General features: G+C 33.5%; 1 protein-coding gene across 13 annotated transcripts in view; it reads left to right on the forward strand.

Moving 5' to 3' along the window:
- The window catches only part of ZNF438 (zinc finger protein 438), a 161,689-nt gene that overhangs the window by 99,075 nt on the left and 40,136 nt on the right, over positions 1 to 22,478 (forward strand). The window contains exon 4 of one of the 13 annotated variants that reach the window (XM_023536183.1): positions 19,485 to 19,543. The exons of the other annotated variants lie outside the window; for them this stretch is intronic. The gene's annotated coding sequence lies outside the window, so the exon portion shown is untranslated. The remainder of the gene's footprint in view (positions 1 to 19,484; positions 19,544 to 22,478) is intronic. 13 annotated transcript variants of the gene reach the window in all.

A 22,478-nucleotide genomic window follows, 5' to 3' on the forward strand; every position in this document is an offset into this window, starting at 1 on the left:
ATTATCACTTTCTTAGTTTGCAGAAGTTTATCAAAAAGGCTTAACTAAGATTTATCAAATGACTATTGTACTTATTACTCTTTTACTTAAAGGCACTTTGTTTAACCCCATATACTTAGTAAGGGACATTTAGAAACAGTATTAATTTTAATACATATATACCAGTATATGAGTTTTTAGAGAACTTTTTTAATTTTAACATATGTTTAAAATACGTTTTTATCAAAACCTTGCAGCTATAAGTGTAGATCACTCAACTTAGGGGAAATGGTTACCATTTAATCTAATCTGCAAAGCCGGTCTTCAATTTCCAACCTATCTTCCAAATCAGACTTCTTTTTCTCAATAAAAGTACAGCTTGATTTTTCAATTCAAATAAATATGTTAATGTATGTCTCCATGACAACCATCACACAGTTGAATTCTAATGCTAATAGAGATAAATAGATAAGGCACAGAGCCTTACCATGTGTTTCCTGGATACAATCAGGTATGGCTGCCTTCAGTATTTCTTTGCACTCACTAAAGTCTTTGCGAATCAGTAGAGGTGATTTTTACAATTATAAGAGTATGGAAGAGGTAAAGTTCTTAAGTAGAAATGCCCTCACTACTGCTTCATCCTACTATACATCTGAACTTATAAAATACTAACATGGGCCCACATACTTCATTTCTTAATTAAATATATGTGTTATATGTACATATATGATGAGGAAAGAACAAATTCTTACTTAGTGCCTTGATTAAAGGAGGATTTACAGGTTTGGTTTGGTATCCAGGAGGGTTTTTATATTCCAGGGAAATGCACTAGACAGGATTAGTGAGTGGCACGCATTTCTTTTGTTAAATGGGAAAGAGTGATTGTGAAGGAGGGGAAGGAGGGTTAGAGGAAATAAGAAAGAGGATGGCATTATACCTTAGCTGTAGGTGTATTCTCAGAAAGATCAATAATAGGAAGAATGAAAGTTAAAGATCTGGTTACCTTAAAACTATCTGTGCCCACATATTTCTTGGAAAGCCTTCATTAGCCTCAAATGTCCCTCAATTTGTGGACCACTGATATAGAAGACAGGTGGAGCAGATCCATCAGACGTATAATTGTAAACACAACAAGACACCCAAACTAATGAAGTAAAACCAGTGTTTTAAAGGTTAAGCTTTTCTGAAATAAAGCTGGAATCTGAATATTGAAAGGGCAGATTGTGTGTCTGTGTCTTTGGTATATTTGTTGGACATCAGAAGCAAAGAAAGATTCCTTTGGGGAGCCAGACAAATACATTGAGTTATTTATAAAGGAGGAATTACGTGGTCCTCAGATCTCATGCAATGCAAGATAATGGAATATACTTAAAAGATTTTCAAGAAGAGAATATATAACTTACAGATTTTTTATATCCATCTAAACAGTTCTTCAAGTTTAAATCAACAGGCAAATAGTTTTTAACTTAAATGTTTTCTGAAAAATTATTCCTTTGAGCCTTTATAGAGGTAATACTGAAAGATCGAATTATTTTTATTTTTATTTTTTTTAACCTGGCTTTGTAAGGTAAAACTATACTTGGAGCTGTCAGAACAAAATCTGGGCAAGACGTTGACTTTTCCTTCTCCCAGTGGTGGAACCTTTTTATCATCTGTAATAGAATTTGCAGGATTCTGATAATCCTACTTCTGAGAGAACTGATCTATTTCTCAGGCCTTTGGGTTTTCCAAGGAGTAGGAAGAACAGTGGACTTTTCAGTAATCTCCTCATTGACGGAAAGGATCTGAGACAAGATGTTTGAGTAGATCAACCATATAAATATACTTGTTTGCATACAAGTTTGGCTATTTAAACATAAAGATGAAGCAATAAGTGTCCATACCAATCTCAAAAGATTAGTTCATGACAAAGTAGCATCTTGGGCATAGACTTGGCTGATACTATTAATGCCATTATCAAAAACCTTCCCAACAAACATACTTTGCTTTCTTTCAGGCAAAATAAGTCAAATCTGTAAAAGGTATGCTTGAGTATGAAAAACTCTGAATATGTTTGGGGTAGTGAAAAAAGTAAAATATAACACTCCCGTCACTTTGGAATAGAACAATATAGTTTGTGAGCTGTAGTAAAAAAACAAGTATTCTATATTTCTTTTTGTGAAGACATCTGAAGAAGAGTATTTATTATATTTTTATTTTCCAGTTGTAAAGAAGTTCAGTATCTAAACCGAGTTTTCTCCTGCTTATACCCTGGTATTTCCATTCTTGACTTATATGCAGATGAGAAGAATAGAAGTCTATAATAAGTTTATCTGCAAGAGCACTAATGGTGCTCTTTGCTACTGATACCGCAGCCAGGGTATTGGATATTCAGGCTATGAACTGGGTTCTTTGGTTTGATTGTCCAAAGGATGCCAACTCATATCCACAGAGTAGATAGACCTGCCAAGTAGATGATGAAGCTTTATTAGTTTTGCTTCCCTCAGAAGAAAAAAGGATAGTACAGCAACTTCTTGAGAACAAAGTGCCTATAAAGGAAATAAAAATCAATCCAGAAAAAACATAGGGACATCTAGAAAAAAAACAAAACAAAACCTGGAGTCATTTTTAGCCCCAGATCAACAATTAAAAGAAAGGGCTCAAAGGTGTTTTGTTTCCTACCTATGTTAGTATGCCTAATGAAGGATGAAGAAATATTTGATTTGAACAAGTTACCTTTACCCAAATATGCTGTCTCATGGCCTTGCTATGATACCTTGCATAAGATTTTTTAGGAAGTGTAGAAATAACTGGCTAAAGAATTATTAATAAGTCTGGGACTCTCTCCCCCACCAATGACTCAGTGGAAGAATTTAGAGCTGATTTCAGTGAGAAAACGTCCATCCTTCAGTAAGGTAGAAAGAGACCAGAAGGAGGAGAGAAAGGGGACAAACTGGCTGGTGGTATTAATAACGAAGAGGGAGAAAAGGAGGAGGAAGAGAGATAGCTGAGAAAAATGGAAAGTACAAACAAAAAGGCTTAAAACTCAGTCTGCTCCTAATAAGGATGAGCATAGAAAATCGGGAAAGTCACAGAAACAGCAAAAAAGTGATGAAACATTTTAAGTGAAGAAGAAAATAACATTTAGTGAAGAAGAGAAGTTAGTTCACCAATGTAGAAATCCGTCGTGAAGGATACTAAGGAAGAGGAGCATAGTAGTGTCATCCTTAATAAAGCAAAAGAAAGCTTCAGGAAGAAGACAGATTTGACCAAGAAGAGTGTAGGAAGAAGTTAAGTCATATGGACAGATGTCATTAAAAAAGCAAACCAGAAGAGAAGCCAGCAAGAGGCAAACAAAGGCCAAAGCTGGAGGGGGATGCCTTTTAGGGTTGGGGTGGCGATGATGAGGAATTTGTTCCGTATTCTTTCAGATCCTGGTAAATACAGAAGTCTGAAGAATCAGACAGTGAAGATACGAAGAATGAAATTAGTGATGCCAAAAAGAAGCAGAGAATGAGAAAAAAGTAACAACAGTTAAGTGGAATAAGTGAAACAAGTCATAATAGAAAGAAAGCTGAGTGAGTAATCTAAGAGCCTTTGGATACAGGCCTGTCTTTAGCAGAGAAAAAAGAGCTTGTATTATATTTATTCAAAAGTCAAAGCTAAATACTTCTTTCTCTGCTCTTCTTGAAACCCCTTGTCATGATTATGTGGGCCAGAAGTCAAGAAAGAATTGGCTTTGGAACAATAGTTAGGTAACAAGAGCCTTATGCTTAAAGAATCAGTGCAACTCCAGACAGAAGTGATCGTATATCTAACCCATCATCCTCCTGCCCCATCACAGAATATACTTAAAATGAGAGTGGATTATAGAAATTTCCTGATCTCTTTCCAGCACATATGCTCTTGGATTAAATCCATTCCTTTATTTTACTGCCAAGTTAGAGAGTCCTTGTCTCATTTTTAGAAATTCTTGTCCTGCTTACTATGCAGTATGTACTATTAAACAGAATTGCTCAGAATTTCGATGTATTTAATATTTCCAAAGAGTGAGTATATAATGGAGCAGCCCTCATAAACAGTGAGTATTTTTAATTGAGCCTATAATAAGCCTATATCCCATTTTAAATAAAAGTACATTTAAAAACAAATTTAACAAAAGACATGTAAAACCTCTATGTTAAAAGCAATAAAATACTACTGAGAAAAATTAAAGAAGAATTGAATAAATGAAGAGAGAGGACATGTTCACTGATCAGAAGACTCAATTAGATGACAGTTCTCCCCAAACTGATCTATAGAGTCAACATAATCCTACAAGCATTCCCCCTCCCCGCCCCCACCAAATTGACAAACATTCTAAAAGTTATATGGGAATGCTAAAGACTGAGAATATCCAAAACAATTTTAAAATCATAGCTGGAGGATTTGACTTTGTAACAACCATAATGCTATAATAACTAAGACAGCATGGTGCTGCTGTAAGGATCAACAAATGAATCAGTGGAATTGAATAGAGAGGCCGGAATAGACTCACAGTTTATAGTCATTTGATTTTCGACAACGATCCAAAACAACCGAGTAGGGAACGGAAAGTTTTTTAATAAATGGTGCTGGAAGAAGTTGATATATGGGAAAAATAAATCCCAATTCCTACCTTGTACCATGCACAAAAATTAATTTGAGATGGATTATATTACTAAGTATAAAAGCTAAAATCATAAGACTTTTAGAAAAAAGAATTAGAGAATTTTTTCATGACTTGGGAATAGACAAAGATTTAAATGCAGAAAGTAATAACCATAAGAGAAAAACATTGTAAATTAGACCTTACCAAAAAAAAAGAAAAAAAAGTTATGCTTATCAAGACGCCATTAAGAAAAAAAAAAAGACAAACCACAGACTGAGAAAAATATTTGTAAAACATTTGTCAGAGGAGGCTACACAGATAAAGAATTTATACAACTCCATAAGAGAAATGCAATCATAAACAAAAAAGTGGGGGGTAGAGGACAAACTGTTTGAAAAGACACTTTATAACACAGACATACCACAACAGAAGATATTCAATGGCCAGTAAGCATGTGCTCAACATCATTAATCAATCAGGGCAATGCAAGTTAAAACGATAGTAAGACACCCACTTAGACACCCATTTTAGCATGACTAAAATTAAATAGGTTGATAACACCAAATGTTAGTAAGGTTGTTGAGTAACTGGAACCCATACGTTGTGTGGGAGGGTTAAATGATACAACCTCTTGGGAAAAAGATCTGGAAATTTCTTATAAAGTTAAACAACTTACCTGATGGCCGAGCATTTCTCCTTCTAGATATTTACCCAAGAAAAATGAAACTATTAAGTCCACGGAAAAATATATTCATGAGACATAAACAGTATGTGTACATGTAGCTTTATTCATAATAGTAGCCAAAAACTAGAAACAGCCCAGGTGTCCATCAATAAGAGAATGGATAAACAGACTGTGGTGTATTCATAACATGGAATACTACTCAGCAATAAAATGAGACGAACTACTGATACCTGCAGTAATACAGATGAATCTCATTATACTAAACGAAAGAAGTCTTATATAAAAGAATACGTATTACTCCATTTTTGTGAAAGTTCTAGAACAAGCAAAATTTATCAATGAGGGAAAGGAATCAAAAGATTGGTTGTCTCTGTGAGATGGGGCAGGAAATGACTGGGGAGGATTATGAAGACACTTTCTTAGGAGTGATGGTAATGGTTTGGCTTACAAGGTATATGCATTTTAAAAACTCATGGAATGGTACACTTAAGATTTGGGCATTTCATTTTATATAAGTTTTAATTCAAAAGAATGAAAAAAGAGCTTTAACAAATATCACAAGTAGATACTATTTTATACGCACCAGTTTGGCAAAAGTATTGGCAAGGAAGTGGAGCATCCTGGTCTCCTACCCTTGTTAGTGGCAGTGTAAATTAGATCAGTCATATAGAACAGTTTATCATTATGTAATTTGTGCATATACCAACCCAGAAGTTCCACTCTGAGGCATAGAAACTCTCGTAAATGTACACAGAGAAACGTGCATGATGATGTTCCAGAAAACTGGAAAGAACTCAGATATCCATCAACAAGAGAAGGCACAAATTGTGTTATATTCAAACTATCATGGATGAATCTCATGATCATATAAGAATACTTCCAATGTGGTTCCAACCTGTAATTCCATCCAGAATCTTGTAAAATTAAATACTGTATTGACTAGGGATGCATATGGTAACACTATAAAGGAAAGCAAAGAATTCAAGATAGTTGGGGAGAAGACATGACAAGGAAGGTTGGAATTAGACTGGGAAAGGCCATAAAGATGACTTCAAAGTTATTAGGAATGTTCTGTTCCCTAAACTGGGTAGTGGGATGACAGCTGTTCATTTTTTTTAAACTTACACATATGTTAAAATATTGTTTAGTATATTTTCAATATTTTACAATTTTATGAGAAACAAAACATATATTTTAAAATTAAATGATCTTTAATAATTCTTCATTAGCAACAATATAATATGCAAAATGTAAGAAGTTGGCTTTCTGATATCATTAATTTAGTCATTTATTCACATGTTTATCAAATACCTGTACACAGCCCGATAGGGATGTGGCATTGGTTAAACCCTATTTGGAGGCTGCTGTTTTGGTAGCTGTATCTTAAAAATGAATTAGAAAAACTACTGAAATCTAGAATGACTACAGTCTTATATAGGCCCAGCTTTGACCTCACTCCCCTAATGCTAGTCCATGGGACTTCTCAAAGGGACACTTTTATGAATTGGGAGTTGGAATGTCACTTGAACTGATCATTGACCAATCACTAAATTATCTTTCAGTCATGTCCCATAGTGTATTTACTTGAAAATTAACTGTGATCAAAAATTTTCAAGAAGCTGTGGCTAACAGATCGTTCTTCTGTTGAATCTTAAACATTTTCAAGGTATTCATAGATTTTTCATTTTAACATTTCTTACAAAATCTGTGAATATTTTTCATTAAATCAACTTACCAGAAAATAAAGGTTGAACTCTGTACCTGTAATGTGGTCCTAAATTTGTAGCTTAAAATTAAAAAGGCTACCCCAGCCCTTTACTCTTTATAGATATTCAAACATTCCTTTGGATGCCAGGTAAGAAATTCATAGTGCCAGATATCCAGCAAGATGACAGTCTGGTTGCCCATATGAAGTACTTAAATATACCCAATTGCAATTCCAAAGTCTTATTGCTTCATTTATCACAGGAAGTGCCAGGGTTCTGAAATATTCTATAAGTAAAGCTACTCTACTTGCATCAATTCTCATAGGAATGACCAAGAATATTATGCCAATTCAATCCTAAGTATTGAAGTTAGGGTTATAAATGACATTTAATAGTATGATTTATTTTCTATCTTAAAGTTTATGGGGCACAAAACAAGACCCTATCCTTTCATATTGCTTTTTATTTTTAAAGCATCTGAGTCATGATAAAAATCTAAGCTTAAGAACTGTCAGATGATTTATGATATTTCATTTATTTTTCAAAGGGTTGGGGTGTCACCAGTAAGCCTATTAGAATTGTAGGTTTAGAGTTTCTCGATTTTAAAAAAGACCAGCTGCATAAACAAGTGTGTTAGCTTTGTAATTTAATTCTATGTGATTTTTTTAATACTTCAAAGTACCAAAGGAGGCATTTATTCTTAGGTCATAAATACTTTTTTATGTCATTATGATCTCAAACTTACAAGTACATTTCAAGATCTACTTCTTAAAATATTAATATGTTTTTATTGTGTTCTTTACAACCTCAGGACATTTCTTCTTTTGTCTACCTAAATCTGCCTTTCTTCATGGGCTGACCCCAACAAAGATGGAATGTGAATAAACTGGAAGAAGACTAATTTAAATTGGAATTCTGCAGTCAGGGACGGATAATCTAATTATCTTTGAGAATGTGCTTTAAGCACCTTAAAGCTATTTTTTATTAAACCTTTAATTTTAGATAAATTCATGTGCAGTTATAAGAAATAATATGCATTTCATGTAGTTTGCACAGTTTCACCAAAATGATAACATCTAAGATATTAATATTAATATTACCTAGATCTTATTCAGATTTCTCTCATTTTACTTAAACTCATTTATATATGCATATATTTAGTTTCTAAGTACTTTTCTTGCCTGTGTAGCTTCTTGTACCTACCACAGTCAAGATACAGAGCAGTTCCATCACCAGGATTCCTCATGTTGCCCTTTTGTAACCACACATACTTACTCCTGGCTTCTAATCTCTGGCAACCACTGTTTTCTTCTCCATTTCTATAATTTTGTCATTTGTCACAGATTGGATTCTGTGTCTGAACTGTATACTGAAAATATATTTCCAGTAAGAAAAAGAAAAAAGATTATTCTATTCCTTAACAATAATGCATTCTAATAAGAACTGTCAAGATTGGAGAACATGCTACTAGCTGCTACCAGGCAAGACAAGTCCGTGTTCTGACTCAAACAGATATGCTGTTTAGTTTTTTTTTTCCCCTTCAAAGTGCCTACCATTACTCAAGTAACTCTTTTCATACAACCTATCGTTACTTTTATGCCTGTTTGTTAAATGTAATAAATAAAGCTATAGATATAGATAAGATCTCTTAGAAAAAAACTATAAAGTGAGACCTAATGTTTGCCCTGAGGAGCGTTAGGATTTAATGGCCAAGGATGTCCAGAAAGGCAAGAAGAAAAAAAACTAGGGATTTCTGGTTCATGGAAATTAAGAGAAAAGAGGATATGAAGAAGGAAATAAGGTATGGCTTGAACAGTATCTGTGGATGACTTCGGCAAAAGAGGTCTTGGAGGAGTTGATAGGACTAAAGACCATTGGGAGGAGGAATGGGAGATGTGGAAATGGCAGCCCTGTAGAAAAATTTGATGTCTCCTCTTTCATTGATAATTTTATTGATTTGAGTCCTCTCTTTTTTTCCTTGATAAGTCTAGCTGAAGGTTTGTCAGTTTTATTTATCTTTAGAAAAAAAGGAATATCTAGATAGGCTTCTAGACTATATAGTTGAAGGGAGAGGTGGTGCCAAATGGCTTTGCATAGGTTGTTGTATATGTTGTTGTTGTTTTTATGGACAAGACTTGGGTTTCTTTAAAAGGCCAATGCAAAAGATCTGGTTAAAAAGAAGAGGTTGTGTATCCAAGCTAGAGAAGGAATTATATTTTTGTATAGTCGGGGAAACAGAAGAGAATGGAATCCAAGGCATAGACAGAGGGCCTGGCCTTGGGAAGGAGGAGTGGCATCCTCTCTATTGTGTCAGGTCAGAAGTAGGAGGGACTGGAGCACACATTGTTTGTGACAATGGAAATGTGAGTGACTCTGCATCTGATAATTCCTCTTCTCTGGGAAATAGAGGTGAAATGATCTAATAAAGGGGAGTACATGGTGCTGGAGATCTGAGTTGTTAAGGGAAGAGTTGTTAAGTGTAAGTTGTCGAGGAAACTGGCTCTTGTGTTTGCACATTATCTGGGCAGTGGGATTCCTAGTTGACTACAAATACATTTTTGAACAGTTGCATGATTTGAGATGATGAGGATGTTGGATGCAGAGAAATTTTTAGACTTCCATACACACAGCTCTTCTATTCTATGTTCATTTCTCCTGGGAATGAAGTCAGTATTAAAGCGTAGAGAGAGAGAAGGTATAAAGTGCTGTAATTTGGAAAATTTTAAACAAATTTTTAAAAGCAAATATTTGTTCATAGTAGTCTCTTATGATCCTTTGTATTTGTGTGGTATCAGTTCTGATGTCTCCTCTTTCATTGATAATTTTATTGATTTGAGTCCTCTCTTTTTTTTCTTGATAAGTCTAGCTGAAGGTTTGTCAGTTTTATTTATCTTTAGAAAAAAAAAACTCTTAGTTTTATTGATCTTTCTATTGTCTCATTAGTCTTTATTTCATTTATTTCCACTCTGATCTTTGTTATTTACTTCCTTATACTTATAAACGTTGAGCTTTGTTCTTATTTTTTAGTACCTTGAAGTATAAAGTTAGGTTGTTTTTCTGAGATAGTTTTTCTTAATGAAGACATTTATTGCTATGAAGTTCCCTCTTACAGCTGCTCTTGGTGCATGCCATAAGCCTTAGTATGTTGTATTGGTATGAAGAATTATATGCCAACAAATTGGGTAACCTAGAAGAAATGGATAAATTCCTAGAAACATATGCTCTACCAAGACTGAATTATGAAGAAACTGAAAATCTGAACGGAAAAATTACTTCTAGGAGATTGAATCAGTTAAAAAAAAAAAATCCACAACAGTAGCTTCACTGGTGAATTCTTTCAAACATTTAAAGAATTATTAATACCAATTCTCTCAAACTCCTCCAGAAAAAGTAAAAGAGGAGGGGACACTCTGAAACTCATTTTATGAAGCCAGCATTATCTTGATACCAAAGCTAGAAAAGGAAACTATGAGAAAAGAAAATTATAGGCCAGTATCTTTAATGATCATAGTTGTAAAAATCATCAACAAATATTAGCAAACTAAATCCAACAGGACATTAAATAGTTTATACACCATGATCGACTGGGATTTATTCCAGGGATGCGGGACAGTTCAATAGCTGCAAATCAATCAATGTGAAAAATGAAGGGTAAAAATCATGTGATCATTGCAGAAAAGTCATTTGACAAAATCAGCATTCTTTTATGATAGAAAACTCTCAAGAAAGTGGATATAGAAAAATGTACCTCAACCTAATGAAGGCCATAGTTGACAAGCTCCACTAAAGGAAGAATTGTTAGCTCTAAATAGAACAAATTTAGTAAAGTTTCAGGATACAAAATCAATATAGGAATATCAGTTGTGTTTCTATACACTAATAATGAACTATAACAAAAAAGAAATTAGAAAACAATCTTATTTACAGTTGTAGCAAAAAGAATAAAATACTTAGAAGAATAAATTTAATCAAGGAGATGAAAAAGCCATATACTAAAAAGTATAAAACACTGATGAAAGAATGAAGAAGACACACAAAAAATAGATATTCCATGCTCATGGATTGGAGGAATTGATATTGTTAAAATGTCCATACTACCCAAAGCAATCTATAGATTCAGTACAATTCCTCTAAAAATTCCAATGGCATTTTCACAGAAATAGAACAAATAATCCTAAAATTTTTATGAAACCACAAAAGATCCTGAATAGCCAACCAAAGCAATTTTGAGAAAGAACAAAACTGGAAGCATCACATTCCCTGATTTCGAACTGTATTACAAAGCTTTAGTATTCAAAACAGTATGGTATTGGCATAAAAACAGGCACATGCAGATCAATGGAACAGAATAGAGAGCCCAGAAATACACACACACACACACGCACACACACACGCACACACACGCGCACACACACACACATCTAAACATATCTTTGCATATATATATATTCAATTAATTTTTGAAAAAGCCAAGAATATACAATGGGGAAAGGATAGTCTCTTCAATAAGTGGTGTTGGGAAAACTGGATAGCCTCATGTAAAATGATGAAATCAGGCCCCAGTCCTACACCAGACATCAAAATTCACTCAAAATGGATTAAAAACTTGAATGTCAGAACTAAAACCACAAAACTCCTAGAAGAAAACATAGGGGATAAACTCCTCAGCATTTGTCTTGACTATGTTTTTTTATTTTTTTTTTGGATTTGACATCAAAAGCAAAGGCAACAAAAGCAAAAATAAACAAGTGGGACTAATAACTAATAAGCTTCTGCACAGCAAAGGAAACCATCAACAAAATGAAATGACAGCCTATGTAATGGGAGAAATTATTTGCAAACCACATATTCCATAAGGGATTAATATCCAAAATAAGCAAGGAACACATACAGCTCAATAGCAAAAAAAAACAAAACAAATAACTCAATTTAAAAATGGGCAGAGGAACTGAATAGACATTTTTTGAAAGATGCACAAATGACCAATGGGTACGTGAAAAGGTGCTCAACATCACTAACCATCAAAGAAATATAAATGAAAACCACAGTAAGTTATCACCTTACACCTGTTAGGATGGCCATTATCAAAAAACAAGAGATATATGCTGGTTAGGATGTGGAGAAAAGGGAACCCTTTTTATTTAGTTGGCGGGAATGTAAACTGGTATAGCCATTTTGGAAAACTGTAAATGGGTTACTCAAGAAATTAAAAATAGAACTACCATAAAATATGATCCCATTGTGGGAATATATCCAAAGGAAATGAAATCATTATCTCAAAGAGGCATCTGTACTCCCATGTTCATTACAGCATAATTCACAATAGCCAAAGTATGGAAACAACCTAACTGTTCACCAAGGGATAAATTTGTCAAGAAAATATGGTGTATATATAATGGATATCATTCAGCCTTTAAAAAGAAGGAAATCCTGTCATTTTTGCTAACATGTATGAATCTGGAAGACAGCTCTATTGATACTGTGGAACATGTTTTACTTGGTTTTTAGTAAAACTTCATATGATTTTTGCATACCTTTATTTAATAGATAAATGTTCTTATTGAAATAACAGTGACTCCCACCTTTTTAACCTGCCAGGAGGATTGCTTTCTCTTACCCATTTGAACTTTTTATTTATTTAATGTAACTGAGAAGTATGAATCATAATCGAAGTATTATATTTATTCTCATTTTTTTTAATTATGAAAATTTCTGTTTGCTGGAACCACATTGCTCAAAGATTTTGATACTTTTGTAGTGATTCCCCTGGATATTTTCACTTCTAGAGTACATAATATTTAATCTTGATTTTTTTTTTATAAGAAAGATAGATTGAATACAATAGCTGTAGTTTTAACTCTTAATTTAGAATTGGCTTAGGAAAAACAATGTTTACACAAAATCCTTTTAAAAATACTTTTAAAATTATGTTTTATTTTCACTGTTTTTATCAAGAGTAGGTAAAAGATAATGTGTTTCTGTAGATATAAGTTTTAAACAAATATTCTGTTTAAAACAGTTATTCTCAAGAGAGTGACATATCAGTACAAACAGATAAAGCCCCTCTCTGCTCCCTTTATAAGATCGTAATTCTCCATCCTCCATGCTACCAAACCCCTGCTGAGAATCTTTCATACTGAATGGGTCCCCTTTTCAATATATTCAAGTTGGGAAGTGCCTGCAGCTGTCTCCTTCTATATCATTGCCTCTTTACCCACCTATGTTTGTAGGAGGCTTTTTGCTGAGAGTAGAGGAAGAGATGTTTTGTTCTTCCAGATTTTTCTAGACATGTACTGGAGAACTACAGGGGTCTGGGCATTTGCTAAAGCTTGGTCCTCTTCTCTCTTCCCAAGCACTCAGTCAGCTCTTGCCTTCATTAACCCTAATATTCTCCATCTGTCTCTCCAGAGAGTCTTGCTGCTTGCAATCTATGACCACTTTAAATATGGTCTTTCCTCTTTTCTGTGCCTATAGCCTCAGTTGAACCTTCTTCTCTACTCTCTCATGTGGTAACTGTGCTGTCTTTCTGCATCCAGTGTGTCCCAGGTGTAGGTAGAATGTGGAGAGTTCTAGGATCTTTCTTCTCCAGGAGTGCTCAGTTGGGCCTAGGGAGCCTTAGGAACTAATGTGAAAAACGATCTAGCCAGGTATACTGTGAATAAGAATAAATGGGCCTGCCATTTGCTTTATTTTGGTCATGAAGACAGTTTCAAAAATCTTGTTGCATCTCTATTGTTATCACTGCCATCTATGTGTACAGTAGTTGTGTGAGTAATATTGTGATGTGGTTATCAAAATTGGAAAAAGGCATGATGTACCAGCCTGAAAAATATATTTTTAGATTCAGGCTTGTGCTCCCTAGTGGTTACCATGACTGCATAAGCCACAGCTCCTTCTAATATACTTTTGTCATACTTAACTTTTTCTCACTTAGTTAGATCATATGGTTTAGTGTCATTAATTTGGAATGGAAAGCACCCTTATATCATTAACACTACTCCTTACAAGTTTGAAAATGATTCACTATGCAGTATGAAAAAGTACTTTTATTACTTTCAGTAAGAAGACATATGATATAAAGGCAGTTATTCAGGGTAAAAATGAAGAGTGAGTAGGAATGACGACTAGGAAACTAAAAGTAAAAAGTTATTTTCTGAGATTTATCATTTCAAGTATTAGGTTTGGGCTTTGGGTTTTATTTTTTTGGAACTATAAAAATCTCAACCCAGAACCAGGTGTTCTGTATTTTATTCAGTTAGAGACTTTTGATGTATTTTTGGAGTCTAATTTTCCTGTTGCCCAAGTAAAGATGGCAATGACTTAGTAGCAGCTCACAGAAATTATGTGTGAGGTGCTGAGTGTTGATTATAATAATAATCAGAGCTAAAAGTTAAGCACATATTTAGATTTGTAACTTTATATAATTCAGTAATCATTATTTAAGTGATATGCACATACATATACTTTGAAAAATCTTAGTATTTTACTAAAGTGGTAAGTTTTTGTATGGTACAGTAGAATAAGTCAAATATCTTCATGGATTTTCCTAAATATTTTACTTCCCCCCTCCCCAATAAATGTAAATGTGTCATGATATACAAATAATATTGTTTTGTGGTTTTATCTTTTATTTTTTTAATTTTTTTAGATGAGGCAACCCTTGGTTGACCTCACAGATTGCAAGGACTTTGTCACTTTATAATCCCTTATTTTTTATTTTTGACGCTTACAGCACCTGGTCTTCCTAGGTGGTAGTGTCCCATCCAAGTACTAACCAGGCTCAACCCTGCTTAGCTTCTGAGATCAGATGGGATATAAATTAACCTAAAAAATCTGTAATGGATACTACTTCCCAAAGTACATATCTTAAATGAAATTTCTTAAGCATAAAATTTATTTTTGCTTTATCAACTGATGTGATCTTTCAGAAAGTTCTTGGGCAAACTAAATTTCAATAGTAGTTTGAAATAACATTGTCACATTTCACTGTGCACTTGTATTAACATTTTATTTGCAGAGTGCTTTGTAGTCATCTGTTTACACCATGCCCATATGATAAATATGAAATTAATCAGGAAAGGTAGAACAGCTCTATTTTCTACTTTGCTCTCCTTAGAATTCTTCAGAAGAGATGTATCTATAGCAAATCCAAAATGCGTACTTTACTGTCATGCCTCTTATCATCAGGGGGAGAATAGATGGAGTGCTGAACACTTAAAAAGGAGAATATTCTCTTGAATACACCAAAACAGCTTGGGTTCCGTTCCTACCCTGTAAATCATGTAGATCTACAAGACATATATGGAACAGAATACACATTCTTTTCAATGCAATATCAGTCTTTTTCTAGGATAAACTATCTGTTATGCCATAAAACAAGCCTCAGTAAATGTAAAAAGGGTCAAAATCATGCAAACTATGTTCTCTGACCACATAGAATACAATTAGAAATAAGTAAGAAGAAAATTTGGGAAATGCACAAATATGTTGAAATTAAACAATATATTCCTAAATAGTGAATAGGTCAACAAAGAAATCACAAGGGAAATTAGAAAATACCTTGATATAAATTAACCTAAAATATACTAAAATTTAGGATGCAGCTAAAGAAAGCAATGTTTAGAGGGCAATTTATAGCTATAAATATTGACATTTTGTTAAAAAATGAAGATCTAAAATCAATAACCAAACCTTTCACCTTAAAGACCTACAAAAAGAAAGCAAAGCAAACAGAAGGAAGAGAATAATAAAACTTAAAGCATACATAAATGAAATAGAGAATAAAAAAGAAATAGAGAAAATTGATGGAAACAAAATTTTATTCTTTGAAAGATCAATAAAATTGACAAACCTTTAGAATGACCAAGAAAAAAAAGAACATTCAAGTTCTCTACTACCAACCTTACAAAAATAAAAAAGGAACACTAGGAACAATTGCATGCCAAAATATTAGTAGTTTGGATGAAATGGACAAATTCCTAAAAAAAAAAAAACTACCAAAACTAACTCGAGAAGAAATAGAAAATCAGAGCCTATAACAAGTAAAGCACTTGAATTATAATAAAAAAAAGTTCCAACAAAGAAAAGCCCAGGTTCAGAAGGCTTTACATGTGAATTTTATCAAAGATTTAAACAAGAATTAATACGTCTTCACAAAGTCTTCTGAAATTTAGAAGTGGAGAAAATACTTCTCAATTCATTCTATTAGGCTAATATTAACCCTAATGCCAAAACCAGACAAAGACAACACAAGAAAACTACAGACCAATATCCCTTATGAATATAGATGCAAAAGGTTCTCAACAAAATATTAGTAAACCAAATCTACTAACATGTAAAGAGAATTATAAACAAAGACCAATTGACATAGATCTTAAAAATGCAAGGTTGGTTTAACATAAGAAAAACAATCAATGTAATACATTATATTAATAGAACAAAGAACAAAAGCCATATGATCATCTTAAAAGACACAGAAAAAGCATTTGACAAAATGCAAGTCTCTTTTATAATGGAAATACTCAACAACATAGAAGTAGACAGGAACTTCCTTAACATAAGGAAGGGAATCTATGAAAGTCTCACAGCTAATCATCTACTTATTGGTGAAAACTTTCCTCTTAAAGTCAGGAACAAGACAAGGCTGTAGTCTCTTGCCTCTTCTATTCAACACTATAGAAGACTTTCTAACCAGGGCAGTTAGGCAAGAAATAAAAAGGCATCTAAATTGGAAAAGTAGTAGTAAAACTCTCTATTTGCAGATGACGAGATCTTGTATATAAAAAACCTCAAGGAATCTACTAAAAAACTGTTAGGATTAATAAATGAGGTCACAAGACTAAAAGATACAAGATTAGTATAATTATCAATTATATTTCTATATTATAATTAAGAACTTAAGAAAAATAAAATTACAATGGCATCAAAAGAATAAATACTTAGCAATAAGTTTAACAAAAGAGGTGGAAGACTTGTACACTGAAATTTAAAAACATTGTTGATAGAATGTAAAGATGTAAATAAATTGGAAGATATCCTTTGTTATTGAATTGGAAGACTTAACATTGTTAATATGGCAATATTCCCAAATTAATCAACAATGTAATGCAATCTATGAAAATCCCAGCTGTCTCTGTTTTGTAGAAATTGATCTGCTGATCCTAAAATTCATATGGAAATTCAAGATACCCATAATAGCCAAAATAATCTTAAAAAGAATAGAAAGGAAGACACACTTCTCAATTTCAAAACTTAATATAAAGCTATAATAAACAAGATGGAGTGGTACTGACAAAAGCATAGACATATAGATCAATGGTATAGTATTAAAAGTCCAAATAAACTCTTAATTGATTTTCACCAAAGGTGTCAAGACAATTCAATGGAGCAAAAAAATAGTCTTGGCAGCAGTGGTCCTCAAATATCTGGTTATCCACATGCAAAGGAATCAAAGAGGACCCCTGCCTTACATTGTATACAAAAATTAACTCAATATGGATAAAAGACCTAATTGTAAGAGGTATAACTAAAACTATATAAAACTCTGAAAGGAAAACTTAGGCTGAAATCTTTGTGACCTTGGTTTAGGCAGTGGTTTCTTAGATTGACCTGAAAAGCACAAGCAACAAAAGAAAAATACATAAGCTGGACTTCATCAAAATTTAAAACTTTTGTGCTTCAAAGGACACCATCAAGAAAATGAAAAGACAACCCAAAGAAAGGGAGAAAATATTTGCAAAGCAGGTATCTGCTGAACGACTTTAATCAAGAATATATGAAGAACTCTTAGGACTCAACAACAAAAAGAAAAATTACCCAATTTAAAAATAGGCAAAGAATTTAAATAGATATTTCTCCAATTATGCCAAGTAAAAGAAGACACAAAAGGCCACATGTTGTATGATTTCATTTATATGAAATTTCTAGAATAGGCAAATCTACAGAGACAGAAAGTAGATTAAAGATTTTGAGGGAAAAGGGATGGGGTGACTGCTAATGGTATGAGGTTTCCTTTTGGGTGATATTCTGGAATTAGATGGTGGTGATAGTTGTACAACTTTGTGAATATACTAAAAAACAATAAATGGTACACTTTAAAAAGGTGAATTTTTTGGTATGTGAATTATATCGGACATATAAATTAGTATTAACTGAGCTCCTCCTAGGTGTTCTGTTATTGTGAAGATGCTTAGGGTACCATATGAACACGAATGTGAACCCTTCCTTCTAGAACTTCTTATCTGTTGGGGGTACTAGGCATCATCTAAGTAAAATTATAATTGTGATAAATTCCTGAAAGAAAAGATTCAGGATTCACAGAGATTATTAACAGGAATATCTGAGCCAGACTAGGTCAGAGATAAGGAGGTGATATTGCCTTGAGATCCAAAGGATGAACCCAAGTTACTGAGAAGAAAAGAAGCATTACAGGGAAGGTGACCAGCATGTATAAAGACACTGTCGACAGAGCCAAGGTATGTTCAGAAAACTGAAGGAAGGCTAGTGTGACTGGGACACAGAAAGTGAGGAATACAGGATGAAACTGAAAAGCAGGCCACGACTCGACTGTGCAGTACCTCATGGGCACGTTATGGCTTCTCATGGTTTTCAGTCTGAGGTGGCTTGTTCTGATTTCTGTTTTGAAAACATCACTGGCTGTGCTAGTTAGAGAAGAAGCAGTAGAGAAAGCAATGAAAAGAGTATTCAGTTGTCGTGGCAGGAAAGGATAAGGCAACCGGTACCAGTTGATAGCACAGATAAGAAGAAATGGACATATCTGAGGGCTTTTTAGGACATATTGACATGATTTGGTGAAAGCCTACATCTGGGAAGTGAGGGAGAAGAGGTGTAAAGCAGGACTCCTAGATGTTGGACTTTTGAAAGTGAATGGGCGGGAGGGCCATCTCTAAGGCAGAGACTTTCCTTCGGTGTACATTTTGTTAGGAACGACTTCTAGTAACATGAATGGATTTTTTTTTTTCTGTCAAGAAATAGCTTTTCACACATAATATAGAACTACATAATTTACTGATAGCAGATATTTTGGGAAAGTAAAAAACAGGAATTTGAGAAAACTAGACATTTTTAAAAATATATTTGCCAGATGTATTTTGCTCTAGGAGTCTATTTTGTCCTGTAATCCTCAGTGCCTTATTGTAATGTACTTGACCTTGCTGACGATCCCCAGTGCTATAGAGACCATCTACCATTTAAGTTTCCTCATTTTGATGTAAGTAATGCTAATAGACTCTGAAGTAAATTTTTGGCGAGTAACTACCTTCCAATGAAGAGTAACTGGAATGAATTCAATTTTAATTCATTCTTATTTCCTTGGCTAGCCAAAGTCTTTAAATGTCAAGTTTTTCAAAGAGCTTTTTATACTGCAGTTATGTAGAGTAAAAGTGTTTTATTATAATTTCTAAAATCTACTTTGGCAATTTAAGACTGTACTGAAATAAATTTTTATCTATACTCTAAATCTTTTTTTTTCAAATGACTCTTGAAGAGTTAGTTATTCGGCATCTACTTGGATTTGGAATGTCACCACACAGAACCAACTGTCAGGTAAAGACCTGGAGAGGAAAATGGGTCATGCAAATGGGTTGTGATTTAAGTTACACTGTAGCTGTTACAGGAAAGGTATCATGATTACTGTTTTATTGCTAACGTACCAGTAATAGACAAACTTTATGGATCTATAAATGCCATTCGAGTAAGCAAAGCTTGAGGCAAATTTAAATTAGGAGAATTAAGAGTCATTTAGAGAAAATCATAGCGACCTGCCTTTTGCAACCCTCTTCTGGGGCATCTTCACTAATGTTTATTCTGGTGAGCCAGCACACACAGGGGAGAGTCAAAGACTATTATTCCCAACTTTTCCATAACACTGAAGCTTGCATCCATTTGAATCAAGTTTCCATTTTTCTTGCTGTCAATATAGGCTTAATCTAAAGATTAGCTCTTTACTAATAACCATTAACTATATTACATTGTTTTCCGTAGGTGCTTATTCTATTGTGTGCTTTAATTTCTAAGAATTGTTATTTGAAACGGGAACTTTAAGAAAAGATTGGGGAAATTTCGAGATTAGAGGCATTGTTAAGAGCAGAACCCAGTGCCTAGCTTCAAATTTCAGCTCCACCATTGACTAGCTCTGTGAGCTTAGGTAAGTTACTTAACCTCCAGTTCCTTATATGTAAAGTGGTGATTATAAAATACCCATTCCAAGGCTGTGGTGAGAATTAAATAAATTAGCACATATTAAAAATACTTAGGACACTTTAGAACACAGTAAGCTCAAAATAAATGTTAGTTGCTGCTACTGTTGTTACACCAATAAAATAGCTCTCTAACTCCCACTTGAAAATTAAAGTAAGTCAGTTGTAGTTGTTTTGTTGATTTTGTTTGTTGTTTAGGCCTTTTTGGTGGAGTAGGGACAAAGTTACACAGATAGTAAGTAACTGATATAAGTCAGGTTTACTAAAGAGTTGATTTAGGTCAGGAGATCGCAGACTGTGGCTCTCAGGCCCAACTGAGCCTGTTTTTGTATGGCTTGTAAGCTAAGAATGGTTTTTACATTTCTAAATTATTGAAAAAAAATCAAAAGAAGATAGTATTTTCTGACACATGAAAATTATATAAAATTAAAAGTTCAGTATTCATAAATAAAAAATGTTTTATTGGTACACAGCCACATTTAGTCATTTCTATTGTATAGGGCTGTTTTCATGTTACAACATCAGAAAGGAGTAGTCGTGACAAAGACTGTAGGGCTCACAAAACTGAAAATATTTACTATATGGCCTTTTGCAGAAATAGTTTTCTAATGCCTGCCTTGTGGGGTTATTGATCGAATGAGTGAACTCATGCCTTTTATACTATCCTACTTTGACAGACATGTAAGCTTGTATAAAAAAAGTGTGTGACTTTAATTAGCCTTGTGGCAGACAACTTTTGATTTAGAAAAAGTGTAACTTTCTAGGATACACTCTGTAGTATTTGATTAGATTATCAGTATGAACTCATGGTTTTTTTATGCACACACACAGATAAAAAGATATAGAAATACACAGATGTTTATATATGCATGGATTAGGATACCTACATATATTTCTAGCTCTGTCACTGAGAGGGCCTAGGAACAATGACACTCCTATTGAAACTGGCATACAAGTTTCCACCTATTGAAACTGGCATACACGTTCATGAGTAGATTTAATTCAATTCTAGTAGATTGTATAAGTGAAGATATGCCAAAAACCATACATTCAGTAAAGAGTATTATGATTTGGATTCCTCTCAGGAATTATCAAAATGAAAATCCAACTGTGTATATGTGTGTGTGTGTATAAGGCTATTTGCCATCCCATAATCTTTTTCAAAGATTCTTGAAGTAAAATGAATTCTGAAACAATTAGCTAATAAGATGAATTTTTCGATGATAACATATTTTAAGAATATAGTATTAGAATCCCATTTCAAAAATAACCATTACTTGTGGTTATTTTTTTTTTTAAGGCTTGGTGACTCAGAGCCTTATATTTATAAGATAGTTGAAACTCTTGAGGCTTTTAATAATTGTGCATAGTGAACATATGCTTTGATTTTGTCAGACTGATCATTCAGGCAAATAACTTTTTCTTTGATCCTCATGCTATTTTTAACTGTGATATGTATCTTTTTTGATTGATTACATAATCTTTACTTAGGATCTGTTTTGCCCTTGAATATCTGTAAATCTTGCAATTCCTTTTGTTTAGGCTTATGTCTTTGAAAGTATATTTATCAAATACTTTTGGAAGACTTCTTCCCTCTGAGGCCCTGGGACTGATAGGAACAAGACAGACCAGGAACCTGCCCTAATAGAGTTTCGAGTCTGTCAGGGAAGATAGACATTACCTTAACATAAGTATGATCAGTGTTGGAAAAGGAGAATTAAACTGTGCAATAGGAACATAGACTAAAAGGGTCTAAACTAATTGGAGAGAGTAAGAAATATTGTTTCTTTAGACAATTTTTTCTGAGTTTTATGCTGATTTTGAAAATCCATCCTTAACTAAATGTATCTTACTAAGCAGCGTTTTGAGATAACATAGTGAAACAAGAATTTTAAGAAATTACATCTAATGTCTATCTTATTCATATAGGCATAATATACTAATTGCTTTTTATTGATAGATATTAGATGATGAATTTACGAGCCTCATGCATTTGATTTTGACAAAGTTATTTATTGAGACTATGGTCACTGTGAATTTGGGATGAGGAAAATACAAAAAGTGAGAAAAGACTACCATTTAGTGTGTTAATTACTACTTGAAAATCAAAATATTTATTTGTATTTCTTGAACAAAATGTGTTTTAAAGTAGATTCTAAGTAGGGTTTTTTTCTCACACTTTTAGAACAGTTATCTATTGTATTTAATTGAGAAATAGATGTCTGTGTACATTTGACCCTTGATCAATGCAGGGGCACTGACCCCCAGCAGTCAAACCTGCA

This window comes from Pteropus vampyrus, unplaced genomic scaffold, assembly GCF_000151845.1.
Source record: "Pteropus vampyrus isolate Shadow unplaced genomic scaffold, Pvam_2.0 Scaffold150, whole genome shotgun sequence".
Taxonomy (NCBI): domain Eukaryota; kingdom Metazoa; phylum Chordata; class Mammalia; order Chiroptera; family Pteropodidae; genus Pteropus; species Pteropus vampyrus.